Source organism: Procambarus clarkii, chromosome 68 (genome assembly GCF_040958095.1).
Source record: "Procambarus clarkii isolate CNS0578487 chromosome 68, FALCON_Pclarkii_2.0, whole genome shotgun sequence".
Taxonomy (NCBI): domain Eukaryota; kingdom Metazoa; phylum Arthropoda; class Malacostraca; order Decapoda; family Cambaridae; genus Procambarus; species Procambarus clarkii.
Genome location: NC_091217.1, coordinates 31,095,023 through 31,119,197, shown reverse-complemented (window position 1 = coordinate 31,119,197; position 24,175 = coordinate 31,095,023). Strand labels below are relative to the sequence as shown.

At 46.4% G+C, this 24,175-nt stretch overlaps 1 long non-coding RNA gene across 1 annotated transcript in view; it reads left to right on the top strand.

Moving 5' to 3' along the window:
• LOC138355584 (uncharacterized) overlaps positions 1 to 16,823 on the top strand; it is a 33,998-nt gene extending 17,175 nt beyond the window's left edge. The window contains exon 3 of the long non-coding RNA XR_011223978.1: positions 15,582 to 16,823. This is a non-coding gene — a long non-coding RNA (uncharacterized lncRNA). The remainder of the gene's footprint in view (positions 1 to 15,581) is intronic.
• Positions 16,824 to 24,175: the final 7,352 nt, after the last annotated feature.

The window sequence follows — 24,175 nt, the reverse complement described above, 5'->3', positions numbered from 1 at the left end:
ACGTACTCTGAAATGTTGTGTTTCCTCTTGGCCGTCCTCCTTCCACCGTAACCGGCGGTGGGAAACAGCTCTGGCGAGGTTGCGTATTGGCCATACTCGCTTAACCCATGGTCACCTGATGGAGCACCGCCTTGCTCCTTATTGTCCTAGTTGCATTGTCCCTCTTACGGTCGTGCATGTCCTTCTTGAATGTCCTGACTTCCAGGACGAGCGTGTCTTGCTTTCCGACCGCCCCTCGCGGTCACCTGTCCCTCGATAGAATTCTTGGTGACTCGGATACTTTTGATATCGTTCGCCTTATGCGTTTTAGTTCTCGTATTGGCATCCTTGTTGATATTTAGCGCCCTCTGATTATTTTGCGCATTTGATGGTGCTACATAGCCTTCCCGGTTTGGTGCCTTCTTTTGATAATTACTTACTTACTTCTACTATCTGCTTGTTTCCTGCCGACCTTTTGCTTGTTTTGGTTATTCCTTTGGACTTCTTCTATTTTGACGCCTGGGTGCTTGGGTAGGCATACTCTTGCACCCGTAGAACTGTAGTACCCAACGTCTCGAGCGAGGTGAACCTTTTATTGTCAATCCCCCTTTCGTCGCTAAACCCGATCTCGACGGACTGACAGTTCTTAAGGTGGCGTTTGTGGAGCGTATACGCATGACGCACCCCTAGGGGGGCCCCGGCATGATCGGCTATAGCTTCTTGTTGGGTGTCCTGCCTCTAATTGTGGCTCCATGGTGGGTATGGGGGCACATTCGTGGATGAATTTATCACTCTTCGTTTGTATGTCATTGAATGTTTCTGTTATACCCTCTAGGGTTCGTGAGGTGGGCGATCAAGCCCCAGAGTCGGCCTGTCTTGGAAGACCGGGCTCTGTAGCCTCTGCTGTGTTGGGCCCCAACCTAGCTCCTCATTTGCCTATCCTGACTTCTTCCCCCAGCTCCCCTCCCTCCTCTGTGGTTGGGTCGAGCCTCAAGCCCCCAGTGGTGACCACTTCGTCCCCTGGTGCGACTAAGTCTCTCGTTGTGACTACTGCGCCTTTTGTCCCCTCATTCTCTGGGGGTTCTCAACGCCGTCCATGCCACGGCCGCACTCGCTCGATTCCTTCCCGTACTGAAGTGTATCAGGCCTTGTTTGGTCTTGCTTCATGGGCCAAATACTTTGATCTCCTTCCTCTTGATTCTGCGACTCCTGATGATTTCTCCCTCCATCGGCATCTTGTAGATTCCGTGGATGCGTGTGTTACTTTCAACCCCACTCGTCTCGGTACACGTGTCGTTGCTGCTCCTTCTCAGGATGCGGCTTCCCGCTTGGCTGCCTTATCTTGCCTTGGCGAGATCCCTGTTCGGGTCTCCAAGAACGTTCAGATGAATTCCAGTGTTGGCACTATTCTCCTCCCACCCCATGTTGCAACCGGTGTTCGGAATCTGCAGGATTGCCACGATGATATTCGGCATATCCTTGGTGCCCAAGGCCATTCTGTCCTCCAGGTTGACTCGTTTACTCGTCCCCCTCGTGGTCGTCGACGTCAACCCCTTCGCGTTGTGAAGATCACCTTTGATGGTAGGACCCTTCCATCCTCTGTCATTCTTGCTGGTGCTAGGGGCTCTGTCCAGGAGTATATTCCTTCTCCTCGACTTTGTAATAAGTGCTGGAGGTTTGGGCATGGTGCCCTCCGCTGCTCTGGGACTGTCTCTCTCTGTCCTTTGTGTGGGAGTGAAGGTCACTCTAAGTCGGAGTGCACTTCTCCCCAAGCTCGCTGCCTCAACTGCGGTGAGGCCCATCCTACGTTCTCCCGTGCCTGTGTCCATTACAAGCTTGAGGCGGCCGTCCTTAACCTGAAGCACCGGGAGCGTTTGTCTTTTCCTGAGGCGAGGCGCCAGGTTCGCCGGCTCCCGCCTTATACTAACATCTCTTATGCTTGCGTGTTGCGCTCTTCCTCTCCTCGTCCTTCCCCCCTTCCTCAGACTCTCAACCGTTTCCGGGCCTTGGACCCTGATACGCCCACTGCCCCCTCCTCTGTTCCTTTGAGTTCTTTCCCGAGGGGTCCCCCTCCTGGTCCTCTGTCTGGGGTTCCCCTTCTTTCCACCCGGTCTGTCATGTCTCCTGTGTCTTCTTCCTCGTCCCCCTCCGATCCTCCTTCCCATCCTCTTCCTCCATCTCTCGGCTCTCCCCGCCGCCTGTCGGTGCAGGCGGATGTCCATCGCTCTCCTAACGGCCGTCGTGTGTGCTCTCGTTCGGCTTCTCCTGTTGAGACGCTGGAATCCGTTGCCCGGTACGTAGTTGCTGGGACACCTGTCTCTTTAAGTCAGAAGCGTAAGCCTGGCTCCTCTCCTTCCTCTTCCCCGGCGGGTAAGAAGGCTTCGCTTTCTTCCTTGGCTCCTACTTCTGGCTCTGTTGCTCCTTCCCCTCCCGTTTCAGTGGTTGCACCCCCTGTTCCTGCTATGGAGGTTTCTTTGGCCCCTGCTTCCCTATCGGTTGCTGCTCTTGCTGGGGTGCGCTCCCCTCTTTCTACTCCCCCTCTTCCTACTGCTGTCCTTGACCGCTCCTCTTCCTCCTCCTCCTCCGGACCCCGCCCGCCCACCTCTGATCTGTTCTCCCGTTTCCTTCCCTCCGTCTTTGCTCAGTTTACCCATGCCCCCTAACCCTGACTTTGCTGACCCTGATCCCGACCCTGATATTCTTTAACGTGCTCTGTCGCTCTTTCGCCTTTGTTTCTTCCTTGTTCTCTGTTTTTGTCCTTTCTCTTCCCGTCGTTGTCCATTCTTCAATGGAACGTTCGAGGTTATTACGCCAATTTCCTCGAACTCCAACTTCTGATTTCGCGGTTTTCGCCCCTTTGTGTCTGTCTCCAGGAGCCAATGCTTGGTGCTCGTCCTGGTCGTTTTCGTGGCTATTCCTTTCTCTCCCCCCCCCCAGCCATTGCTGGGGCTTCTAATTCTTCTGCTCTCTTGATTCGTGCGGATGTTCCCTTTGTTCCTTTACTTTTTCCTTCGCCTCTCCATTGTTCTGCTGCTCGTATCTTTGTGGGGAAATGGTACACAGTTTGTTCCATTTATCTCCCCCCGAGTGTCCCGCTCTCTCTTCCTGATTTGAAACACCTCCTAGACTCCTTGCCGGAGCCTGTGCTCCTGCTGGGTGACTTCAATTGTCGTCATTCTCTTTGGGGTGACGTTCTGACGAATACCCGGGGTCGCCTCCTTGAGCCGTTTCTCCTATCTTCTTCCCTGTCTCTTCTGAATTCTGGTGAGCCCACTCATTTGGACTCTCGGACTCGCACCCTTTCTTGTCTTGATCTTTCTCTCTGCTCTTCTTCTCTTTACTTAGATTTCACGTGGCAGGTTCTTGATGACCTCCATGGAAGTGATCATTTCCCCATCCTTGTTTCCTTTTTCTCTTTTCGCCCTTCCCTCTCTTTCCCTAGGTGGCAGTTTGCTAAGGCAGACTGGACCCTATTTACCCTCAGTGCTGCTCTCTCTGACCTCTCCCTTCTGCCTCTCTCTCGCGCTCTCCTCCTTTTTCATGACACTGTCTTCAACGCTGCCCTCCGCTCTATTCCTCGCTCTTCCTCTCGGGGTCCGCGGAAGTGCGTTCCCTGGTGGAATGCGGACTGTGCTCGGGCTGTCCGCTGTAAGCGTGCAGCCTGGAAGAGGCACCGCCGTAGGCAGACGACCGATTCTTTTCTTTTCTTTCGGAAAGTGAGTGCGGTGGCCCGTAGGGCCATCCGTACGGCTAAACGTGAATGTTGGGCATCTTATGTCTCAACACTTACGTCCGAAACCCCTCTGGCCCAGATCTGGAAGCGTATCCGCAAGATAGCGGGTAAGTTCGTTCCCGATGTTTCACCGGTCCTTCACCTCCATGATACTCTTGTGGCGGACCCGTTGCAGGTCGCTTCCGAACTGGGTTCCCACTTTTCTTCTGTTAGCTCTGGTCTTCATCTTCCCCAATCTTTCCTTCTTCGTAAACCTGTCCTTGAGTCTCGTCCTTTAGATTTCTGCACTCATCTTCAGCTTCCCTATAATGATCCCTTCTCTCTCTCTGAACTTCGTTCTGCTCTGGCCCTCTGCGGTTCTACGGCGGCGGGCTCCGATGGTATTCATTATGAGATGCTTCGCCATCTCCCTCCGAGCACGTCTCAGTATTTACTGAGTCTGTATAATCGGATCTGGGAGTCGTCGTCAGTCCCTGAGGACTGGCTCGATGCCGTTGTCCTCCCTGTTCGCAAACCGGGGTCTCTGGGTACTTCCCCTAAGGACTTTCGCCCTATTGCTCTCACAAGTTGTGTCTGCAAACTTTTTGAACGTATGGTTAACGTTCGTCTGATGTGGTTCCTGGAACACCATCACCTCCTCTCCCCTTCTCAATTTGGTTTCCGCAAGTGCCGCAGCACGACAGATGTCCTGGTGAACTTGGAGGTCTATATTCGTACTGCTTTTGCTGCGAAGACCTCCGTTGTTGCCGTCCTTTTTGACCTGGAAAAGGCTTACGACACCACTTGGCGTTATCATATCCTATCTCAACTTCATTCTTTTGGCCTTCGTGGTCATCTCCCTCTCTTTCTCCGCAGCTTCCTCTCTCGTCGTTCCTTTCGGGTGCGCCTTGGTACCGCTCTCTCTCCCTCTTTTCAGCAATACGAAGGTGTGCCCCAGGGTAGTGTTCTGAGCACTACTCTTTTTCTGGTTGCCCTCAATGGTCTTCTTTCCTCTCTTCCTTCTGGTGTCTTCTCCGCTCTCTATGTCGATGATCTTACCCTTTGTTGTCAGGGTGATGATTCGCCTCTCCTTCAACGCCGGCTTCAACTTGCAATTGATGCCGTGTCGTCTTGGGCCACTGATCATGGCTTCAAGTTCTCTACTTCTAAGACTTGTGCCATGACATTTACGCGGAAACGGGTTGTTCTTCGTCCCTCTTTGTCACTTTATGGTCATCCCCTTGAATACAAAGATTCCGCGAAGCTTTTGGGGTTATTCCTTGACATTCGTTTGTCTTGGTCTCCCCATATCTCTTACCTCCGTGTTGAGTGCTCTAAGGCCCTTACCCTCCTTCGGGTCTTGTCCCATACTTCTTGGGGGGCAGATAGGCGCACTCTCCTTGCTTTACATTCTTCTCTCGTCCTGTCTAAGCTCGATTATGGTTGCCCTGCTTACTCGTCTGCTTCTCCTTCTACTCTTCGCCGTCTTGATGCTTTGCACCATACTGGGTTGCGCCTCAGTTCTGGTGCCTTTCGTTCGACTCCCGTCCTTAGCTTGTATGTTGACACTGGCTTCCTGTCTCTCCAGGACCGCCGTGATCGCTACTGTCTTCGCTATCTTGCGCGGTCCTTGCAACATCCTTCCTCTCGCCTCTGTCGTGCTTTAACTTTTACCCCTCCTGCGGTTCCTGTTCCTCTTCACCACCTCCCTCTTTCTGTCCGGTTATCTCGCCTGCAGGATTCTCTTTCCGTTCGTATTTCTGATGTTTCTCCTCGTGTTGTTCCTTCTTTGCCCCCGTGGAGGGTCCCTCTTCCGCGGTTTTGTACTTCCTTGACCCGTATCACTAAAGCTTTTACCCCTCCTACGGTTCTAAAACGCCTTTTCCTCGAGCACTTTTCTTCTCACTCCCGCTCCGTTTCTGTCTTCACCGATGGGTCTTAGTCAGCGGACGGTGTTGGCTACTCTGTTGTTTTTCCTGATCGCACTTATATGTGTCGCTTGCCTCCGGAGACTAGCATCTTTACAGCGGAACTTTATGCTATTCTCTATGCTCTTCGTCTCCTACTTTCTCGTTGTCAGTCTTCCTTTGTAGTTGTTGTTGACTCTCGTAGTGCCCTCATGGCTCTCGGGTCCTTTAATCCAGTTCATCCAGTGGTTGTCGAGATCCAGCATTGGCTGTTTCTCGTTCATAGTAAATTTAAGTCGGTTGAGTTTTGTTGGGTTCCCAGCCATATTGGTGTGTCTTTAAATGAGCGTGCGGATGCTGCCGCCAAGGAAGCTGTCCGCTCTTGTCCCATCTCTCGTAAGGGCATTCCGTATTCCGACTTTTACCCGGTTATCCATTCCTCAGTCCTTACCCGTTGGCAGGCTTCTTGGTTGTCTGTTACTGGTAACAAGCTACGTACTCTTAAATGTTGTGTTTCCTCGTGGCAGTCCTCCTTCCACCGTAACCGGCGGTGGGAAACAGCTCTGGCGAGGTTGCGTATTGGCCATACTCGCTTAACCCATGGTCACTTGATGGAGCGCCGCCCTGCTCCTTATTGTCCTAGTTGCATTGTCACTCTTACGGTCGTGCATGTCCTTCTTGAATGTCCTGACTTCCAGGACGAGCGTATGTTTTGCTTTCCGACCGCCCCTCGCGGTCACCTGTCCCTCGATAGAATTCTTGGTGACTCGGATACTTTTGATATCGTTCGCCTTATGCGTTTTTGTTCTCGTATTGGCATCCTTGGTGATATTTAGCGCCCTCTGATTATTTTGCGTATTTGATGGTGCTACATAGCCTTCCCGGTTTGGTGCCTTCTTTTGATAATTACTTACTTACTTGGCTGCCTTATCCTGCCTTGGCAAGACCCCTGTTTGGGTCTCAAAGAACGCTCGGTGTAATGCCAGTGTTGGCACTATTCTTCTCCCGCCCCATGTTGAGACCGGTGTTCGGAATCTGCAGGACTGCCACCATGACATTCGGCATATCCTTGATGCTAAAGGCCATTCTGTCCTCCAGGTAGACTCGTTTAATCGTCCCCCTTGTGGTCGTCGCCGTCAACCCCATCGGGTTATGACGATCACCTTTGATGGTAGGACCCTTCCATCCTCTATCATTCTTGCTGGTGCAAGGTGCTCAGTCCAGGAGTATATTCCTTCTCCTCAGCTTTGTAACAAGTGCTGGAGGTTTGGGCATGGTGCCCTCCGCTGCTCTGGGACTGTCTCTCTTTGTCCTTTGTGTGGGGGTGAAGGTCACTCTAAGTCGGAGTACACTTCTCCCCAGGCTCGCTGCCTCAACTGTGGTGAGGCCCATCCTACCTTCTCCCATGCCTGTATCCATTACAAGCTTGAGGCAGCTGTCCTCAAGTGAAGCACCAGGAGTTTTATCTTTTCCTGAGGCGAGGCGCCAGGTTGTCCGGCTCCCGCCTTATGCTAACGTCTCTTATGCTCGCGTGTTGCGCTCTTCCTCTCCTCGTCTTTCCCACCTTCTTCAGACTCGCAACAGTTTCCGGGCCTTGGACCCTGATACGCCCACTGCCCCCTCCTCTGTTCCTTTGAGTTCTGTCCCGAAGGGTCCCCCTCCTGGTCCTCTGTCTGGGGTTCCCCTTCTTTCTACCAAGTCTGTGATGTCTCCTGTGTCTTCTTCCTCGTCTCCCTCCGATCCTCCTTCCCATCCTTCTCCTCTGTCTGTTGAATCTCCCCGCCGCCTGTCGGTGCAGGCTGATGTCCATCGCTCTCCAAACGGCCGTCGTGTGTGCTCTCGTTCAGCTTCTCCTGTTGAGATGCTGGAATCCGTTGCACGGTACGTTGTTGCAAGGACACCGGTCTCTTTAAGTCAGAATAGTAAGCCTGGCTCCTCTCCTTCCTCCTCCCCGGCGGGTAAGAAGGCTTTGCTTTCTTCCTCGGCCCCTACTACTGGCTCTATTGCTCCTTTCCCTCCCATTTTAGTGGTTGCGCCCCCTGTTCCTGATATGGAGGTTTCTTTGCCCCTGCTTCCCTCTCGGTCGCTGCCCTTGCTGAGGTGTGCTCCCTTCTTTCTACTCCCCCCTCTTCCTGCTGCTGTCCTTGACTGCTTCTCTCGGTTGTCTCCTCCTCTTCCTCCCCCTCCTCCGGACCCCACCCGCCCACCTCTGGTCTGTTCTCCCGCTTCCTTCCCTCCGTCGTTGCTCAGTTTATCCATGCCCTCTAACCCTGACTTTGCTGACCCTGATCCCGACCCTGATATTCTTTAACGTGCTATGTTGCTCTTTCGCCTTTGTTTCTTCCTTGTTCTCTGTTGTTGTCCTTTCACTTCTCGTCGATGTCTATTCTTCAATGGAACGTTCGAGGTTATTATGCCAATTTCCTCGAACTCCAACTTCTGATTTCGCGGTTTTCGCCCCTTTGTGTCTGTCTCCAGGAGCCGATGCTTGGTGCTCGTCCTGGTCGTTTTCGTGGCTATTCCTTTCTCCCCCCCCCCCCACCCCTAGCTGTTGCTGGGGCTCCTAATTGCTCTGGTCTCTTGATTCGCTCTGATTTTCCCTTTGTCCCCTTACTTTTTCCTTCGCCTCTCCATTGTTCTGCTGCTCGTATCTTTGTGGGGAAATGGTACACAGTTTGTTCCATTTATCTCCCCCTTTGAGTGTCCTGCTTTCTCTTCCTGATCTGAAACACCTCCTGGACTCCTTGCCAGAGCCTGTGCTCCTGCTGGGTGATTTCAATTGTCGTCATTCTCTTTGGGGTGATGTTCTGACGAATACCCGAGGTCGCCTTCTTGAGCCATTTATCCTCTCTTCTTCCCTGTCTTTTCTGAATTCTGGTGAGCCCATTCATTTGGACTCTCGGACTTCCACCTTTTCCTGTCTTAATCTTTCTCTTTGCTCCTCTTCTCTTTACTTAGATTTCACGTGGCAGGTTCTTGATGACCTCCATGGCAGTGACCATTTCCCCATCCTTGCTTTCTTTTTATCTTTTTGCCCTTCCCTCTCCTTCCCTAGGTGTCAGTTTGCTAATGCGGACTGGAGCCTATTTACCCTCAGTGCTGCTCTCTCTGATCTCTCCCTTCAACCTCTCCATCGCACTTTCCTCCTTTTTCATGACACTGTCTTCGACGCTGCCCTCCGCTCTATTCCTTGCTCTTCCTCTCATGGTCCACGGAAGTGCGTTCCCTGGTGGAATGCAGACTGTGCTCGGGCTGTCCGCTGTAAGCGTGCAGCCTGGAAGAGGCACCGCCGTCGGCAGACGGCCGATTCTTTTCCTTTCTTTCGGAAAGCGAGTGCGGTGGCCCATAGGGCCATCCGTACGGCTAAACGTGAATGTTGGGCAACTTATGTCTCCACAATTACGTTCGAAACTCCTCTACCACAGATCTAGAAGCGTATCTGCAAGATAGCAGGTAAGTTCGTTCCCTATGTTTCACCGGTCCTTCGCCTCCGTGGTACTCTTGTGGCGGACCCGTTGCAAGTCGCTACCGAACTGGGTTCCCACTTTTCTTCTGTTAGCTCTGGTCTTCATCTTCTCCAATGTTTCCTTCTTCGTAAACCTGTCCTTGCGTCTCGTCCTTTAGATTTCTGCACTCGTCTTTGACTTCCCTATAACGATCCCTTCTCTCTGTCTGAACTTCATTCTGCCCTTGGCCCTCTGTGGTTCTACGGCGGCTGGCTCCGATGGTATTCATTATGAGATGCTTCGCCATCTCCCTCCGTGCACGTCTCAGTATTTTCTGAGTCTGTATAATCGGATCTGGGAGTCATCGTCAGTCCCTGAGGACTGGCTCGATGCCGTTGTCCTCCCTGTTCGCAAACCAGGGTCTCTGGGAACTTTCCCTAAGGACTGTAGCCCTATTGCCCTCACAAGTTGTGTCTGCAAACTCTTTGAACGAATGGTTAACATTCGTCTGATGTGGTTCCTGGAACACCAATACCTCCTCTCCCCTTCTCAATTTGGTTTCCGCAAGTGCCACAGCACGACAGATGTCCTGGTGAACTTGGCGGTCTATATTCGTACTGCTTTTGCTGCGAGGACCTCCGTTGTTGCCGTCCTTTTTGACCTGGAAAAGGCTTACGACACCACTTGGCGATATCATATTCTATCCCAGCTTCATTCTTTTGGCCTTCGTGGTCATCTCCCTCTCTTTCTCCGCAACTGTCTCTCTCGTCGTTCTTTTCGGGTGCGCCTTGGTACCGCTCTCTCTGCCTCCTTTCAGCAATACGAAGGTGTGTCCCAGGGTAGTGTTCTGAGCACTACTCTTTTTCTGGTTGCCCTCAATGGTCTTCTTTCCTCTCTTCCTTCAGGTGTCTTCTCCGCTCTCTATATCGGTGATCTTACCCTTTGCTGTCAGGCTGATGATTCGCCTCTCTTTCAGCGCCGGCTTCAACTTGCGATTGATGCCGTGTCGTCTTAGGCCTACGATCATGGCTTCAAGTTCTCTACTTCTAAGACTTGTGCCATGTCTTTTACTCGGAAACGGGTCGTTCTTCGTCCCTCTTTGTCACTTTATCGTCATCCCCTTGAGTGCAAAGTTTCTGCGAAGCTTTTGGGGTTATTCCTTGACACTCGTTTGTCTTGGTCTCCACATATGTCTTACCTCCGTGTTGAGTGCTCTAAGGCCCTTACCCTCCTTCGAGTATTGTCCCATACTTCTTGGGGAGCGGATAGACGCACTCTCCTTGCTTTACATTCCTCTTTCGTCCTGTCTAAGCTCGATTATGGTTGCCCTGCTTACTCATCTGCTTCTCCTTCTACTCTTCACCGTCTTGATGCTTTGCACCACACTGGGTTGCGCGTCAGTTCTGGTGCCTTTCGTTCGACACCCGTCCTTAGCTTGTATGTTGAGTCTAGCTTCTTGTTTCTCCAAGACCGCCGTGATCGCTACTGTCTTCGCTATCTTGAACGGTCCTTACAACATCCTTCCTCTCTCCTCTGTCGTGCCCTTTAACTTTTACCCCTCCTGCGGTTCCTGTTCCTCTTCACCACCTCCCTCTTTCTGTCCAGTTATCTCGCTTACAGGATTCTCTTTCCGCTCGTTTTTCTAATGTTTCTCCTCGTGTGGTTCCTTCTTTGCCCCCATGGAGAGTCCCCCTTCCGCAGTTTTGTACGTCCTTGACCCGCATCACTAAAGCTTTTACCCCTCCAACGGTTCTAAAACGATTTTTCCTTGAGCACCTTTCTTCTCACTCCCGCTTCGTTTCTGTCTTCACCGATGGGTCTAAGTCTGCGGACGATGTTGGCTACTCTGTTGTTTTTCCTGATTGCATTTATATGTGTCGCTTACCTCTGGAGAGTACCATCTTTACAGCGGAGCTTTATGCTATTCTCTCTGCTCTTCGTCTCCTGCTTTCTCGTTGTCAGTCTTCCTTTGTAGTTGTTGTTGACTCTCGTAGGGCCCTCATGGCTCTCGGGTCCTTTAATCTGGTTCATCCAGTAGTTGTCGAGATCCAGCATTGGCTGTTCCTTGTTCACAGTAAATTTAAGTCGGTTGAGTTTTGTTGGGTTCCCAGCCATATTGGTGTGTCTTTAAATGAGCGTGTGGATGCTGCCGCCAAGGAAGCTGTCCGCTCTTGTCCCATCTTTCGTAAAGGTATTCATATTCCGACTTTTACCTGGTTATCCATTCCTCCGTCCTTACCCGTTGGCAGGCTTCTTAGTTGTCTGTTACTGGTAACAAACTATGTACTCTTAAATGTTGTGTTTCCTCGTGGCTGTCCTCCTACCATCGTAAACGGCGATGGGAAACAGCTCTGGCGAGGTTGCGTATTGGCCATACTCGCTTAACCCATGGTCACTTGATGGAGCGCCGCCCTTCTCCTTATTGTCCTAATTGCATTGTCCCTCTTACGGTCGTGCATGTCCTTCTTGAATGTCCTGTCTTCCAGGACGAGCGTGTGTCTTGCTTTCCGACCGCCCCTCGCGGTCACCTGTCCCTCAATAGGTGATGTCACCTTGGTGACTCGGATACTTTTGATATCGTTCGCCTTATGCGTTTTTGTTCTCGTATTGGCATCCTTGGTGATATTTAGCGCCCTCTGATTATTTTGCGTATTTGATGGTGCTACATAGCCTTCCCGGTTTGGTGCCTTCTTTTGATAATTACTTACTTACTTACTTATAATTTACAGAGTATAGGGTTAGTATAAATTAACCAGTTATTAAGATCCCTACCGAATCAGCATTGTTGATCCACATTCGCCAAAGGATGAATGTGTTTTGTGCTTCGAATTACTAAATAACATGCAATTTTTTATCCTCCGCTGGAGGTGGGTAAATGTGGATGGCTCGATGCCATTGTTTATTGTTCATCGTAGTTCAAGGGGTTAACTGAAGCTTAAACTGTGGATGATTTTACACCATACCTATACCTCAGTTTGTTGGTTTACAGTCATTCTACACGTCCAGGACGGAAACAGTTCGTCTCCGACCCTCACTCAAACGTTAAGTCCCCTAGCTCATTTGGTTGTATATTATCTGGGCAGTTAGTACATCATGGGTGCAAGGGAAAGGTTCGGCTGGTTATAGTACATTAAAACAACACACCAATGTGTGTCAACACACTATTAAACACTATGTAATTCGTGTTACAACACTCGAGCAATCATACATTGATATTATGAGCATAATGTTACAACTAGTGGCAGGTGGATTCGTCTTTCGACCGTCACAGGGGGTGGACGTGTTTGCTGTGCTCTGGAGTCTTTACCAACCATGTGTTGTGAGCAGTCGTTGGTGGTGACGTTTGCGGGGACCCTGCGCAGGTGTGGTACGCCGGCTGGCGGTAATGACGTCGTTTGGGTCCTCAATCCGGCAGATTGACTCTGCAGAGCTGGAGTTTTCTGCACTTGCGGATTTGACAGTTGTGGAGGTGGTGCTACTGGACGTCCTTCAAGTTTAAGTTTGGGATCTTAATGGTCTGGAGAAGATGTCAGATCGCCAAGTGGTGATGAAGTTTGCTTCAACGCTTCGTACCAGAATTTCGTGCATAGCTTAGATGGTCGTTTTCTCTAGTTGCCTGATTCTGAAGATACTGTTACAGTTTCGGATTGGTGTGTGCTGTCAACGTTTGTGAATGTCCACTGGGTTCCCTTTGAGTTTCCTGAATCTGTGCTGAGTGCATGTTTTGCACGTTTTGGTACTGTTTTTTCTCATCGGGTTAATTGCTTACGCTCTGGGCGTTTGGCAGGTTTACATCTTAGCGTTCGGACCCTTGTCATGCATTTAACCCATGATACTCCTTCAAGAGTTCGCTTCCTCGGCTTCACCACGAGGGTCTCTTATTCAGCCCGACCACGTACATGCTTCAGGTGTGGTGAGGACAGCCACATCATGGCTGCGTGCCGTGCTGCTGCGGCTGAGGGGCCTTCTATCTTTCAGGAGAGTGATTTTCCCCCATTGGTGAGAGAGTGGGGTCGAGCCTGGGATCCTGCGGCCTGCTGATGTGCGCTGTGCCGTCCCTTAGTCGGCTGAGCCCGCTGTTTTGCCTGTTCCTGATCGGCCTGTCCTGCCGGTTGCGCCCGCGGACCCGGTGGTGCCCGTTGCAAGTGTTGGGGAGACAATTGTTGCAGAAGTGCATCCGGCTCCAAGTGATTCCGCCGATGTGGTGGGTGCTCCAGTTGCAGTGGTGCAAGGACCTGTGGTTGGGAGTGGTTTGGTTTCGCCTACTACGTGTGTTGGTGGTCCCGTATCTGATGTCGATGCGACAGGTGGGGCTCTTGCTGTCCATGATGTGTTGCGTACTTCTGAGGGACCTGGGAGGCCTTCCCCCCCCCCCCCCCCCCTTTGGCGACGCCGGCTTCCCCACCTCCCCGCCGGAAGAGGGCGCCGCGGGTGCGTTCTAGGAGCAGAGGTCCTCCCAGGGAATAGGGTGGAGGCTCTACAAGGGGTGGGTTTGATTGGTAGCCCTCCTATCCCCCTTCCCCCTGCTGTCGTCGTGGGACCTGATGGTGGCGTGGTGAGCAGTCAGGACGTGGTTTCCCTCCCTGGACGAGCAGTCAAATGCCAGCTGGGAGGTGGCGGCTGGGATATTGTTGGATGGTGAGGGTGTAGTTGCCCAGGTGCTGCTCCGGAAGACACATGGAACTTCCGTCCCTGAGGGGCTGTCCTCTATAGGGCGCCGGCACGATGGCCAGTGTATTGCTGCTACTGCTCCTGAGGTGGGTTCGTGTGTACCTCCGGTGGGGCCTGAGGGGTTAGAGGGGTCTTAATTGTTTCTCCCAATGGCGCCCTCACTTGCCGTGTATGTTATGACTTGCTCTGTTACTGTGTATGTTCTGTTATTACTTTGTATTTCTTTTTATTTTTGTATTTATAAGCCTATTGTTTTAATGGTGTGTGGCTTTCATTGTTTTCGTTTTCTTTCTTGTTTTATGTTTATTCATGTTCCTCCTTGTTCATGTTTGTATCTTTCCGGTTCTTGCGCGTTCCGGTTGTGTGTGTGTTTGTGCGTGCCGGGTTTGTTTTTGTGTGTTTCTGTATGTGACTGAGTTTTCTCATCCCCGGTTCCTGCATGTGCCAGGTTTCGTTCCCACTGTGTTTACATATGTGTGCAATCAGGTCTGGTTTGTATTACCCAGTCTGTGTGTGTGTGTGTGTTTAAGGGAATTATGTACTTTCACTGAGCCCTGTATGGCTTGTCCTGGTACGTGTTTTGTGTGTTCGTTCTGTACTTATTGTGTTATTCCCATTTGTGTTTCTGTTCTGTATGCTGTACAAGGTTCTGGGTTCCTAGTGCTATGTGTTTTTCTACTTCATGTCCTCATTTGTACATATTGTGTTTAATTTATAAATAATGTGAGGTTTCCATATTCATTGCTTCTTTCTGTTCTTATTGTTTTATTTCCATTTGTATTATGTGGTTTTCGAATTCCTGTCTGTTTCAATGTTTGCTATACTTTGTTTTCCTGTCTCTTTTGTACTATATTGTGTTAATTTTATAAATAAAAAAAACAGCGGCAGGTGGTGTCCGAGGTTATTGGCACGTCCCAGAGTGCCCACCAGCTGACAGTAGACATTGTGGGTGACTCGCTTCACCACCACGGGGTCGTCACACACCTGTAGGTCAGATAGTCTCGTTTTAAATATTTAGGAATTTAGATAAACTAAACCATAATTAAGTAATTATTAATTAACACAATATTTTATTTAACCCCTTCAGTGACAATCATATATACAGTATGTAGAGTCAATGGCAAAATGCTGGTCCTTCGAAAGTTTAATAACTTAAGAGTTATCTTCGGTGAACATAGCTGACAAAATACTTAAGTTTAGGTTCAATTAAACAATTCTGTACTGAATGGACTAATTCTAAATTAATTATATATGACACTAATATATTAAAACCCTGTGGAGGTGAGTGGAACACATAACAAGCCCATTATACAGTCCACCGAAGGTAAGATAAATTATCGAATTATTAACTTAACCTCACATAATCCCGCAAGGCCACCACAATAGCTTCCTGATGAACCAGCGAGTTTAGTTATGGTCTTATAGCCTATCATCCTCAGGAGGGGTATAAAGTCTACCACAGTAAAAGTCCAAGTGAGGACTATTTCCAGGCATCTCCTATTTATATCCACCCAAATACATTCATATATATATATATATATATATATATATATATATATATATATATATATATATATATATATATATATATATATATATATATATATATATTATAATATATATATATATATATAACATAAACTTAAAAGAATTCAACACTCACAGGTCTTTGTAATAACTTGATTTCCTTGCCAAATCATCCAGCAGTGAATGTTCTATATAGGAGATGGCAACGTTTGAAAAACAAAATTATACTCGTGTCACATCCTCGCTCGATTTAAGTATCAATTTAATGTAACCAAATTATCAGTGTTTCCATAACCCATTTTCTTCCATTTCCATCTTCTAATTACAAACTTCCCACAGGAGAGGCTGTCCGGATCCCAATTCGTACGGAAGGGTCTGCAAGGCGTACATTGACCAGTGTAATTCTGACCAGGAGTGTCGGATGATTGGCAAAGGCAACAAGTGTTGTCTTGTTGCTGGTTGTGGCAGGTCGTGCGTGAACTAAGGTCAGGAGGAACAAAGGGTACGTCGGAAGAGGGGCAGATGGGCAGGCTGCAGGAGGGCACTCTGCAGGAGGGGCAATAGGAGCATGTTGTAGGTGCGTTTTCATATTATCTATGAAATGATTTCAGCCAGTGGAATTAGGGAGTTATCAGGTAAAAGCGCCAAGCCATTACGACTATATAGCACTTGGAAGGAGTAAAGATAAGGATTTGGGATGGGAGGGAGGGAAAGGAGTGGTGCCCAACCACACGGACGGTCGGAGATCGAACGCCGACCTGCATGAAGCCAGACCGTCGCAAATATCGTCCAGCCCATGTGGTTGGATCAGCCAGTGGAGGCGCTGTGTAACATTCCTTAACAAAACAAGCAGTACACGTTCAGAATATTTTCATCTATCACGAGTACTTGGAACCTGTCCGGGAAAAAACACCATAAAATGCACCAGCTCACTTGGACGAGTTGACACCTTGACTCCACAGTTGTCTCCCAGCAACTATCAACCTCAAGATAGCACAACTGACATGAACGTATCAAGATATGCAAAACAACGCACAATAAATGGAGAACAGCCCACAATAAATGGAGAACAGCACACAATAAAGGTAGAACAGAACACCACCATAAGATAATCTTTTAAAAATTTGTGGAGTTTTTAGTTTGTGTATCCAAACCTTTAATTTTGTATAAAGATTAAGCTTGACATTTTCCTAGTAGTACTATCACTTACATTATATACGTATTAAGAGAGAGCTTGGCATATTCCTAGTGGTATTACACTTGCATTATACTTTTATCAATGTTAGGCTTGACATTCTCATAACGATATATTGTCAATTTAGGTTATACCTCAGCTTCGATCATAACATCTTAGCTTGTAATATTTATAGATTTCTATTTAATTTAAACTCGAAGATTAGTAACTATAAATAGATTTATAAGATGCTATATTGTCAATCCTGTTAACCAATATGTTGAAGTTCTGCATATATAGTTATCATGACCCGCGTCCTTTTCTGATTGTATCTTTCCAAGACCATTTTATTAAATAAAGCCAATTGCTCAATGACAGTGGCTGAATTAACAAGTTAAATTTAAGATTCTCTTTGTTTTCTTCTAGCTTTTTATTCATTGATATTCTGGCAAAAAAAAATTAATTTATAGAATTTAGTGAAAAAACATGTCAGATTTAAGCACTTGTGTGTATGCCTAATAATTCCCAAGCCAGTTTGATTTCGAAGATCTGCTAGGCCTAAGTAAGGGATACTAAGCCTATTATGACCATACGCACACAACAAAAAAACGACGAAACAACAACGTTTCTGTCCGTTCAGGACCATTATCAAGCTGATCACAAGACTTGATAAACGTCCAAACGAACCGACACGTCGTTGTTTCTTTGTTTTCTGATGTGTTGTTTGGACATCATATCTTCAGCCACGTTATTGTGACTCATCGTCTGAACATATTTATATATTTTTAATATTTTCAATATATTACCGGTACCCGCCGATGTCTCTCATCTATCTACCTATCCATCTACCAGTCCATCTGACTAACCACCTATCAACCCAGGTGTCCATACATCTATCAATCCACTCCATCTATATACCTATCCTTCCATCTATATACCTATCCCTCTTTCTTTCCATCTATATACCTATCCCTCTATCCTTCAATCTATATACATCATCTATCCATCAATCTATCACCTATCTATCCATCCACCTCTCTCTCTATCAATCGATATTTTCATGTATCTATCCATCCCTTCGAGTTAAATGGAAATGACTGACTGGAGGAATGTAGTGAGTGGGGCGCCACAATGCTATTGGGGCGGACCCTTTTTGTCATATACATGAGTCATATAGACGAGAATATTACAAGCTACTTTATGATAATTGCAGATGACTCTTAAAATGTATGTAACCCATCTTCCTGTTTAGGATAGTACTTAGAGTAACGACGAGGATTATTGTACATATTTTGACGTACTGGACAATTAGCAAGTAAAATTTGGAACTATTGAATTGGGACACACCGGAAAAAGTTTTGTATTTATGCTGCAAACAAAACTTTGCCTAACCTAACCATCCTAGGCCTAATACACGCTGTATGAGACCTGATAAAGTATATGTGTGATATACTAGGCCCAGGAATATTTCAGTTTGGATTATGGTTTTATTTTTCTGGACTCTATAAAGTGAATTGTACCAAATTCTTTTATGTAATTGTCCAATATGTCAATACAGTATATATACGATGGCCCAAATAATTAGTAAAAATACTATTTAAAGAGGGATTATGGGTTGGATTTATGGCAAAGTAGGAACTTAAAATGATATTGAGGTCTTACAAAGAGATCTAAGTGAACTCCACAAATGATCGGAAGACAGGAAAATGCTTTTTAATGTGGAATAGCACAAGGGCCTGCATTTGGGACATAAAAATGCACCCCTTCCAAAATCTACTAGATCAACAACAGTACCTTACAGCAGATTTATTAAGATATGAACCTTGGAGTCAGAATCAACTAACCACTAAAGGTTGCACAACAAGTGGGAGCAGCAGGGAAAAAAAGCCAACCAAACCCTTGGAATAATCAAGAGAACCTTTGACATAAAGAAAACGTAGGTAGTTACATAACTGTTTTAATCTCTGGTGCTCATTTCAACTATTGTATCCTAACACAGAGACCTCATTTTCAGTAGGCCGTATCTCTTTAGAGAAAGTTCAGCACCGGAAACAAGAACAATTCCAGAGCTAGTTCGACTCTCAGGAGTTGCACGCTAGCTGTCGTGAGACGCAGACATGTCGCCTGGCCTCTAGTAGTTGGGGTGTTTGCCGCTTTCGTCGCCAGGGGGTGTGGGCGCCTCTGCCCCCCCCTGCTGTTGCTCCCTGACTGCTTGTTGATGTGGCGAGCTTGACATGGGAGGCCATCTTCCCCCTTTTGTGCGAGTGAACTCCGTAGGCCTGGAATTCACTGGTTGTGCTGGATAAACGGAAATCGAGATGGTTATGTGTGATACGCTCTATATCCCAGTGATGGCCATCTACAGTGTTGAGTTTGTAACTGCCCATCAAATTGTTCTCAAGTTCGTGAGGGAGGAGGATTACTGTTACTTCCTCCAACGTTACGAGGGGTGTTCGTTGCCGTTGCCGGGTGGTGCCGGCTCTGTGTCCATCTCGGACCGTAGTGGTGCCCTGACTTATGTCAGTGTGTATGGGGTGTGGGACATTTGGGGCTTGACTCTATTTATTTAAATACCCATGGTAAACGAAAATCCGATGAAAAATGGAATATTTACGAAAAATTACGAAAAATACTACAACGTTCTGGCAACACTGTGGTCCAAACCGTTTAATGATATCTTGAAAAATAACGTAATTAGAGTCAAATTTCCCGCTGCAACTTTCGTGAATCTGGTCCTCGCGCCGTGAGTACGCCGCGGGGTATTGTATCTTACGTTGTAGATGTCTTATTTTTCGTAATAGCGTTGAAAATAACATGTTATGCATAAAATGAATATAAACTAACACAAATGGCAACACTCTATTGTCTGACACGAGGGTGGTGCAGTCAGTGACTGCGTGTCTCTCATGGAGAGAGGATGTATGCTGACGCGCTCACACAATATCTCCCAGAACATGCTATTTTTGCTATTTTTAGCTATTTGTACTGCAATATGACTTACCAAACGAACAAGAGAAAAGCATTGACAGCTAGATGCATGCGAGCTCTCCATACGAGCTGGCCGCAATGCGTAAATCACCAGTCACGAGTGACCGCAGGTTGAATAAACTTTGAGAGCGCGCTACGCAACTCCAACTTTTACAACTAGATAAAATTTCACAGCCTTTATTTATTATTCTATTTACATGAAACTTGCACATTATATGTAGAGTTTACGCCTCTATAAACGCATGTCATTATTCTTATCTACGTAGATTTATTGATTTTATAAATAATGATACACCTCATTTTGTTGCATACGTTTTTGGGAAACTTTTATAAAATCTGTATTATTGCACTAAATACATCTGGGATAATAATGTGACATGCAAATCTTTATTATATAGTAAGGTCATAGTTGAGTGTCGTATAAATGATTTTGGTTCACAATTGTGGGCTGTGAAATCAATTGAACATGGTTGAAAAATTCGTCTTTTTTTTTTTTTTTTTTTTTTTTCTCCGTCTCTATTTAGGCTGAGATGCTGAAACTTGGCCTAGCTGCAGCACCTTTCACATGTATCAGGATAATAAATTATGAATACCCTACAACAATTTTTTAAATCCTGGTCCCATGGCCCCTTATTTATTGTAATGAAATTCTATTACGAAGGACCACCCGCTTTTATAGTAAAGAGGGAAACTAATAAAATATGATCATTAGAAAATTCCTAGATGAACCAGTAACTATGGATAAATACTAGAGAATATGATCACTTATATAAATTAATGGGCTGTATAATTTAACTGAATCAAAGCCTCAAACACCTACATTGGGGGGTTATTACTGGAACTTCATATATGTCCAGGAACTAGTGTGGTTCGTGCACCAGTTCATTATACAATAATCTAATCCTATGACCAATTATAGAATCATTTTATTTATCACCAATAAGAACATAGATTATAACATGAGAAATTAATAATTATAATAAACACATCTCAATCCAAAGAAAGTGCTCTGCATGAATAATACTACAGATAATGGAATTTAAGGAATACGGAAAGGGTCTTAGCTTGAAGACGATTTCCAAGAAGTCGGTCACGACTCATCCTCGGAATCTCCTGGACTCATCATGGAACACTGGGAGATGATTAACACGGGAAATGACAGCTCTGGGAATTCTTCACACACGCTGTAAATCAAATTATATTCAGTAGCAACAGATTAAGCTGCTAGACATCTATGTTCAAGAAAATTAAATTAAATAATGGAGGTAAATAATAACCTGTGGTTTTTTATAGTCGCTCTGTGTGACGACAAGCTACCCAGCTATAACCCCCTCCTAAATGATGCATCAAATGGGAATAAAGGTACTTAGCTAATAGGGCACTGTGTAAGTTAAGGCTTGCCGAAGTTCGCGTCCTAGGTTCAGGCGTCGTTGTAACGAACACGTGGTGGCGAGCCTAGCCTAGATGTTGACGCGCTTCACTGGCCGGTCACGTTGGGCTACACGGAGCAAATTTAACAGGTTCCTAGCTGAATGTCAAATTAAATCTCTTTTTTTTTTTTTTTTTTTTTGAGATATATACAAGAGTTGTTACATTCTTGTACAGCCACTAGTACGCGTAGCGTTTCGGGCAAGTCCTTAATCCTATGGTCCCTGGAATACGATCCCCTGCCGCGAAGAATCGTACATCTTGACAATTCAACACGATGTGTAAAGTGACACTGACACCAGCTTAGTTGTTGTCTGCAAAGGTTCTTCACACCTCACAGTGGCGACTTTCATCTGGAGCTCTTGATGGCGTCTACCCTGGTGGCTTGGGTAATGGCGTCTCACTCTCCCCGCTCCGCGTCCCGCATTTGCTACACAAATTATTAACTACGAATAATATCATCTCTCGCAGTTGTGATTGAAATGCTCGGATAAGGACGGGTTTATTATTCAGAGGAGTTAAATATTATTATTCGCCCGTTTTACGATGGTAAACAAGCAATGGAGAGGAATTAAAGTCTCTCCAGGGCATTCACGCGTGACGTTAAATTTATTACCAGATAACAGTTATAACTATAAACGCTCTATTTGGCATTAGTTGGGGATCAGTTTATCTGTAAATAATTATCACACAGAACACCGTTGTTTTATAGAGAATCAAACTCAATTCTCAGACACACTGGATATAGTTGTGTTTATTATAATGGAATCTGACGCAATACTGGCGTCTGGTGACATAAGAATTCTAGCCTTATTGTACAGATGTAATTATTAGTACATGTGAACTCTACGTTTGGTTAATTTTAATTACTACAATGATTAGTAGATTTAGTAATAATTAATAATAATACAACAGTGTTGTATTTAGTGTTGGAAATTTCCAACATAACTCCGGGGGGAGAGTTTTAGGGTCGCAGTGTAATGTGGAGTACTGACACACCTATCCCGAAGTTGGTATTAATATTAGTATGTTAATATGTTAGTACACACATAACGAATGTCCCGTATATGTCAAGGACATACAAGAAACTTAAGTCTTGCTGATTTCATGTTAAATGGAACATGTTATTATGAATTACCTAAAGCTAATAATTAAGAAAGCTTACAATAACTCTGAGACTGGTGTCACTATGACATGTAATGTGTATGTTACAAATCTCTAAGTCTGCAAACTCTCAGGTACTCTAGATAAATAATGTTCTTTATATCCTATACAACAATCAAAGATTTAAATCACACAATTCAAACAACAGAATCTACGGTGATGAGAATGTCCTGGGTCATAGTGACTTGTAATGGTTTGTTACTTGACATCACACCACAGTATCATCATAGTTATCTAAATTGGATGTAAAAGGAATTACTCTTGGTCAGAGCTGTAATAGGCTTGCAGTTTCCGCTTACATTGTTGAGCAGCAGCTCTAGTGGGGCGGTTGCTCGGAGGATCAGAATTACTGTCCTCGGAAACTACTGGGGAAGCTAGTTCTGGTTGATACTCTCGTTCAGCTAATTCGAGAGGAACCAGCTTCTCTAAAGTTTTTAGAGTAGTGTTGCCTCGGCATAAAACTTTCACTACTCTCAGGACACCTTGATGATCTGGATGAATGGCAACAATTTTGCCTATGGGCCACTCTGACCTTGGTCCATCACTGTCGACTAGTACTAGGTCCCCTGGTTTTAGTTGCACTTTATTATAAGGACTCGAAGCTCCGTAGTGGTACTCTCGTAGAGCTGTGAGGTACTCTCGAGTCCACACCTCATTCCACCTGCTAATAACCCCTGAGAGATGCTGGTAGCTTTCCACCAAGTCACCTCTGGTCACATGTGACGGGTCTACGGGGTCCTCTTCGGTTAAAGGGATGAGAGGGCTCAGTAGACCTCCATGGATCAAGTGTGAGGGACTCAGAGGTTCTCTGTGGGTGAAATCATCAGACAGGTATGTTAATGGGCGGTTATTGACTCGCGCCTCGATTTCCACAACAATGGTTTGGAGCTCGGAGTAACTGACCTTTTGTCTGTGTAAAGTTTTTCTTAAACACTTCTTGACTGTGCCTATCATTCGCTCATAGAACCCACCTTGCCAAGGGGCTCTTGGTGCTATAAATTTCCAGTGACATTGTCGTCTCTGCAGGACTGACTGTACTTCTGGGTGATTGCAGACTTCTCGTAGACAAGCTTCTCCTGCCACAAAATTGGAACCATTGTCCGATATAATTAATTTGGGACAAGATCTGCGAGCTGCAAATCTGCGGAAGGCCTGGATGAAGGCTTCAGCACTCATATCTGAAGTCACTTCTAAATGTACGCCTCTGGTTGTAGCACACGTAAAGAGACAAATGTATGCTTTCACTGGTATCTTGTCTGGGTTGCCAGTGAGAAGTAAGGCTCCTGTGTAATCAACACCAGTGGTTTCAAAGGGACGAAGATGAACCACTCTTTCTTCAGGGAGTGGTGGAGGTCCTGGGTAAGGACATACTCTAGCATCGTATCTTTTACAGATTACACAGAATTTAATTATTGACTTGACTGTCTGACGACCTTGCGGAAGCCAGTACTTTTGTCTAAGGTCGGTGAGAGTATCTAACACTCCACCATGTAAAATACCATATTGATGGTGATGTATAACAAGAAGTTTAGTGATGACGTGGTGACGAGGTAAAAGAATTGGATTCTTTGTGTCCAAATCAATTTTTGCATGAAGCAAACGTCCTCCACATCTTAGTATATTATGAGCGTTGGCATCATACCAGATACCTAGAGACTTAGTTAATTTATCTGGAAGATTTTCATATTCGCTTCCATATGTCTCTTGTTGTGCACGTTTGATCCAGTAGAGGATAGGATTGGGAAACTTATGTCGAATTCCTATCTTAGCAAGAAAGTCAAACACATGTGCAGTCACTCTTAATAACTTACTTAAGTTAGAATAATTGTGAGGATCAATGGCTAAGATTCGTTGAGGTTCTGGTTCTTTCATGGGAGTGGTGATATTGGTCACTATGAGTTGTGGCTTTTGTTTGGGCCACTGACCACCAACAAGATATGAAGGTCCATTGAACCACAGCGAAGACTTGATAAGTTGTTTTATCGTTAACCCTCGAGATAAATAATCTGCAGGATTGTCCTTAGTAGGAACATGTCTGAATTTATATCCAGCAGATAACTCATGAATTTCCCTAACACGATTACTGACGTAGGGAGTCTTGCTGTTGTTGTTTCTTTCCCATTGTAAGACTGCCTCGTTGTCTGACCACACGACAATCTCACCAAAGTGGATATTATTG